The sequence below is a fragment of the Arachis hypogaea genome, chromosome 12 (genome assembly GCF_003086295.3).
Source record: "Arachis hypogaea cultivar Tifrunner chromosome 12, arahy.Tifrunner.gnm2.J5K5, whole genome shotgun sequence".
Lineage (NCBI taxonomy): Eukaryota > Viridiplantae > Streptophyta > Magnoliopsida > Fabales > Fabaceae > Arachis > Arachis hypogaea.
Window position 1 is genome coordinate 81,754,659 of NC_092047.1, and position 6,441 is coordinate 81,761,099.

Here is a 6,441-nt window from a genome sequence, read left to right on the forward strand (position 1 = left end):
CAACTGCAAGTGATATATATTTTATTCTGTAATTTTTATTGGATGCGTAGATTATAGAGTATGTTTTAACTTCATTTGCAAGTTAATATTCTATATTTGATGGATTATGACTATTTAATTAAAACCACAGGGTCTTTTATGTTTAGTTGAAATTCAAGGATCAATTTTGTAAATTAGGACATATTGGCTAAATTTAATAGATCATTTCAAGATGAATTGATGAATATGATAGCTAAGTGAAAGAGTATGGTGTGGATCATAACTAATTTGACCTTTTAGAGCAAATGTGGCAAATAAAGAATTTGCTAAAATTCTTATTCAATTCAATCAGTGCATAGAATAAGGCTATTGTAATACGAAGACATGGTTGTCAATTTTCAATAATTAACCAAAAAAATATAGTGTCATTTTCGTGGCATGAAACACACAATGTAAAGAGTAGATCCCTGGAGTTTAGTTCCTTACATATTATAAAGTGTCATGCTCTTACATTACACATGGAATAGGGTTTCATAATATTTGAACATAGATTGCAGTTTCACAAATTCTTCATATTCTGCCCATTGTAGGGATGTTGAGTCAGTGTTTGCTGGATTATATTGTTTGATATAAAACTGAGAAAATCACGTACTATCAATATCTGTCAATTCCATTCGTCTCTCTATAACTTGAATCAGACCGTGATCAATAATGTACTTGGCAGATAGCACGGACCCGTCCCATTGAACGTGAACACTTTACACTAGTTGATCTCTCCATTAATATCATTAATAAGTTGCCAAGTAGTAGAGATATGTATTTTGATTGTGGTTGTTTGTAGCAATACATAGATGATCATCTTGGGTTAAGAGCACCTGCTAATGAGAGATGGGCTCTGGTGGCAAAGAAATTTTCCTAAAGGGGAAAGTCAATATTGAAAAGGATACAACACAGAAATCTTTCTCGTCATCTTCATCAAAATGATAGGTCACCCAATAGACAACACGATTGAGTGAGACACAAATGGGATACAACCTATGCACATAATTAGTTGGACATGGAATTGATATATCCTAGTCTTTTTTGATACTCGTGTACAATTTTAATGTGCATTCAGAACTGTCATCCTCTTCGCTGAAGATATGGAGGATAGCATACTCAAGACAATTAGGATAGTAATCAAAGGAGTATATAAAAACACAGTAAGAAAAAAGTTACTCTTTATATGGTCTTTTATCATTCTAGATTTTCTGATAACAAGATTCTAAGTTAGCAAATGATTGGCCTGACCTACTAAGGAGTAATGGATTCAAAAACGTCCATTCTCTACAGTAATAACTTAAAACCAACCCTCATATGTAAGGTGAAAAAGGAAGTGATGTGGGAAATCTTCACCAGTCATGCCATTCATCTTCACGATCCAATCAGCTGAGGTTGTAGAAGTTGGGCGGCTAAACTGAGCAACTATTCTTTTTTCACCTCTCCAAAAGTTCTATTAGGAAGTTGTATGAGGTCACTTTGTCTCTCCAATGGCAATATGTTTGACATGCACTTAAGATGGTAGAAGAATGAGAAATTTTAAAGATGGCTTGGATGATATCATTATGCAACTCTAGAAGTTAGAGTGTATTTGGAGGAATATCACTCATGGTGCTTTTCAAGGGACTAAATTTAACAGCAAATATGAATGGATAAGCAGAAGTGAAAACCCTAAAATATTTATTTTTTTATAGAAATAAAGTGCAAAAAGGATACATTAAATAGATAGATTTCCATTGATGAGTCTAGATACACTGTCTTGGCAAATAAAATTTGTACAAAACTAGGGACTTGATTTCTTTATTTATTGATTTGCATTAACTTGATTGATTGATTGATTCAGTCGAAGTTATGAAGCATGGATACTTAATAAGTCATTGTGTTTTCCTGTCAGATATATTTTGGATTCAATATTCGTTCGATACACTATTTATCATGTTTAATCGTATCTTAATAAAAAAATTATATATATTTGGACATACCTAAATACTATCACGTGTCAGTGTGTCTAATTTTATTTTTAATATGTATTCTTAAAATAAATTTTAAAATAGTATATATTATTATTTATTAAAATAAAAAATACTTTAAATATTGTATATAATTAAAATAAGATACTAAAAATAATTAAAAAATTAATTTATGTTTTAATATCAATAAAATATCAAAGTATCGTTATTATTTTTCTAAAATATATATCATATTTTATATATATGCGTGTCTCTGTATCTTATAAAATTTTAAAATTTGTGCATCAATGTGTCTCGTATCATATCTTGTCCCGTGTCCATGTCTGTATATCATAGGTGGTAGGGTATATGTGCAAAACAGGTTAGACTAATCTAAAAAGATTCTTGGATAAAGGAACAAAGAATTGATACTTTTAACTTGATACACAAAATCTAATTACAGATTGTATATTAATAGTGATGATGACTATTTATTTTTCGTAGATAAATTGATTGTTGCAATTGATCTCAATCTGATAGAAACTTAATCAATTAAAATTCTATGAATTGATGGGGGTTGAATATCTAATAGTATTAAAATGATGAATGTGGAGAGTTCCCATTCATTCTTGGAAAAGACAACCTTATTTTGATAATAATTGTATAGGAAGGTTTTCAAATGTTCCAATATACTATAGTGAAACAAAGCTATACCAGGGACAGAATGGTTGCAAGTAATTTATTTGTCGCATTGTATATAGTGTAATTCCAGACTCGTCTCTGAGCTAAGTGGCAAAATACCAGAAGGGTAGTAGGAAGCGGATAAGCATAGTTGTATTCGGCTATGAACGACTTTAAACCGATGGACTGAATCACATTGGATCAGTATGGACTGGGCTTGTATGTTCGAGATAGGGAGTAGTGTTCGAGTGATAGAGTGTTGATTTTTCTTTTACCCGAATCTTTTTTTTGTGGAACACATGAAGACCTCGTAACTGGTGAAAGCCCATGGTGTAGGAAGAAGTCTTTGTTCTTTCAATGTATTCAAGGGTATTATTCAAGCTAGTAATGGCTGCAAAGAAGGTTGGGGGGGGGGGGGCTTCAATGAATGCCAGAAATTAGGGACACTAGAACGAAGGAAGCAAAGAGGAACAAGCTTCGGCGGTACGCGGCGGCAAGGAGCACCTGGAAAACTGTGGACTCAAGCGTTGACTCAACCTCTGAAGCAGAGCTTCTTGCCAAGGTGATGCCTGTCCTATTTGGCTGTAATATCACATTGTCGGTTCAACTGTCAACCCGACACATTCTCATGGGAATGTCACTTTTCAGTCACGAATATAAATGGGAACCCCAGGGATATCGTGCCCAGAACACGGCCTAGGGATATAGTTCCCGATACACTCTTATGATTCTGAAAGAATGCGAGTGGGGTTCTCAGCCACAGACCTCAGATCTCAATGTAAGCGGGACTAACCACCGCCCTTACGCCGCCGCCACGACCTCGACAAGTGGGATTAACCAACCATACTTGCCAAGCGCATAACGTCTCAATAATCTCCATATAACAATACATATATATTCATATTCAATCAGTGATGATTCTCAATATTCAATAATTCACCATTTCTCTTCAAGTCCCGGACTCGTCATAAACTTCATCATATTCATCAAGCATTATCAACTATTAAGTTCTCATAATCATCACCAATATAGTACTCCACCAACTCACTCACAACTTCAGAAACCTAAGTCTCTGTCTTCTAAATTCATATAAAAATTCCTCAATTTTATTCACTAACTCATCTCTATTAGTCTTAGGCCTAACTACTAGGTAGTAATCTCAAACAGCAGTTTAAAGAAGTTTACAAAGCTAGAGAACCCTTGAAAACAAAGAAAAATTATTTCTCAGCAAAACAGGGTCTGTGCGTACGCACACTCCTACTGTGCGTATGCACATGTTTAAAAAGCCTTTCAGCGTATGCGGCACCCTACTCGTATACGCAAGTGTTCCAACCGAAATGGAATGCTCGCGTCGCGTGTTAAAATTCACGTACGCATGGCCGAAATTCACATGCTCGCATATTGAACATAGTGCCTGCATACGCGAGATTCCTAGGCAGTGGAGAATTTCCGCGTCCCGTGCACAGGTTCGCGTACGCATGCTGCATCAGACTCAGAAAAATTAAATGCTGCAGAATTTTAGATTTTTGCACCGAACTTCAAACGTTCATAACTTCCTGTAAAAAATTCCATTTTCCTCAAACTTTATATCTTAAAGCTCTTAAAATCATCTTTAATTTAAAACAAAGATCACCCAATTTCAAGGTTTAAGGCTCAAGTTATGATCCGCCAAAGTTCAGTAAAAACAAGGTTTTGCAAATTCACTAGTTTTCAAAACTTCCAAAACCAAATCAATTCATATATGCATTCTAAACTATGTCAAAATAGTCCCATTGTACCTAAATTATGTTTATATACTTTTCAATAATTCCACAACCTATCAACATACAATTTCATCCAAAAATTCTCACTTAGACATCTCCAATTCTCAATAATTAACAACCCAAAACATTATTTCACCATCTTCAATATTTCATCCAACATCATTAATTAACATTATCATTCATCGAAATCATCACAATCATCAAAATCGTCATACATAAACAATTTTCAACAACTAGTTCAATCCTATCCTGAGGTCTACTAGCCAAAGTGTCCACAAACATTACATATTACATAGAGAAAACCAAAACCATACCTTGGTCGATTTCCAATATGCACAAACTCACCAAATTTGATTTCAAACAAGCTTCAAGTCATCAATAATCTACCAACCTAACTCTACTTGCTCCCAATATCACAATTATCAAGCTATACACAATCAATTCATACAAATCAATACCTAGAGTTCATAAATATACAATTTCACAAGGTATAAGAACAAGCTTACCTTACCCACAGTTGATTAGGACAAAATCCAATCAAAACCAATTGCTAGAGTGTACCTAAACACCCAAAATCACAAAAATCCACTCAAACTAAAACCCAAAATTTTGAAATTCATAGAGCTGAAGAATGGGGAGGGAGTTTTGAAATATTACCAAGTTCAATAAAACTAACAGACTCGGCGAGAGTTTCGCGTGGCCGCAAATCGTTCGCGAATCGGAGCACTATAGCTCGAGTTATGGTCACCGGAAGTTGATTGTGAATAGTAACTTTCCCCTTTTCTTCTCTCAACTGATCCAGCTGTGATTTTCGTGTGCAAGTGATAAATGAGGCTGAATGAGCTTTATTTTAGGGTATTTGTATGTTGACCTTGGGTCCAACTTGGGTCCGGTCCAACCCGTTAGCGTTTTTGGCCCGTTTGGCCCAACTTTGGGCCAAACCTTTAGAATTATTGCCCGATTTTCAATTCTAAATGTCTTCCTAAGTTTTTTACTATTTTTTTATTCTCACGTAGTACCAGACAGATTTAAGCTGGTACTACCGGCTAATTTACCGGTACGCATTTTTACGCAATTTTTTGCAAAATATTACATTTTCCAACTCAGAAAAATTTACTGAGTCCAAATATCATATTTAAAATTTCTAATTAACATTATGAATTTTTGAACCTGTTCCGAACAATTAAACTGAGCATGAAATCAAAGGATATTAGAGGTTGGGTTATCTCCCAATAAGCGCTTCTTTACCGTCACTAGTTTGACGGTCAGCTCTGCTAAGGTGAGGATTGATCATAGGGCTTTAGCTCCTTAGCTTTCATTGTGAATTTTTTTCCTGTGTTCACATGGATTAACTCCGTATGCTCAAGAGATAGGATCATATTCACTGTATGAGGCAAGATTAGGCTTTTGGCCAGCACCACTTTCATTTCTGGTGAGAAATCTTCAATGGGAATCTTCTTGTTTCTCCATCCCTTGGGTACTTTCTTCCTAAGAACTCCCTCTTTGGTGGATGATGCACTCCCGACACCAAACTTAGGTTTGATGTCAGGGAGAAGAATATTGATTCCCACCACAGGAGGCTTGAGCTACAAACTCTACTTTACTTCATTTAGGGATCCTTGAAGACTTAGGTTAGTGAGTTCACTTTCCATGCAAGTTCCTCCTCCACCTGAGTGATGTATGGGTCTACACCTGGAAGATCAAGAACTCCTCATGTACCCTCAGAACGAGTTCACCTTTTTCCACATCGATCAGAGCTCTCCCAGTTAATAGGATAGAATGATAAAGGCTTTGTCATCCTCTCCCATATCATCACAAAGTCTGCTGGGAGAAAGAATTCTCCACTTTGAGCAAGACATTCTCCACTATTCTATGTGCATGTTTCAGAGACTTATCTGCCATTTGTAATGCTACCCTTGCTGGTTGTGCCTTTTTGATTCGCAACTTCTTCATCACAGACAAGGGCATTAAATTGATACTTGCACCTAGATCATATAGAGCTTTGTCAAAGGTTGAGCTCCCAATAGTGC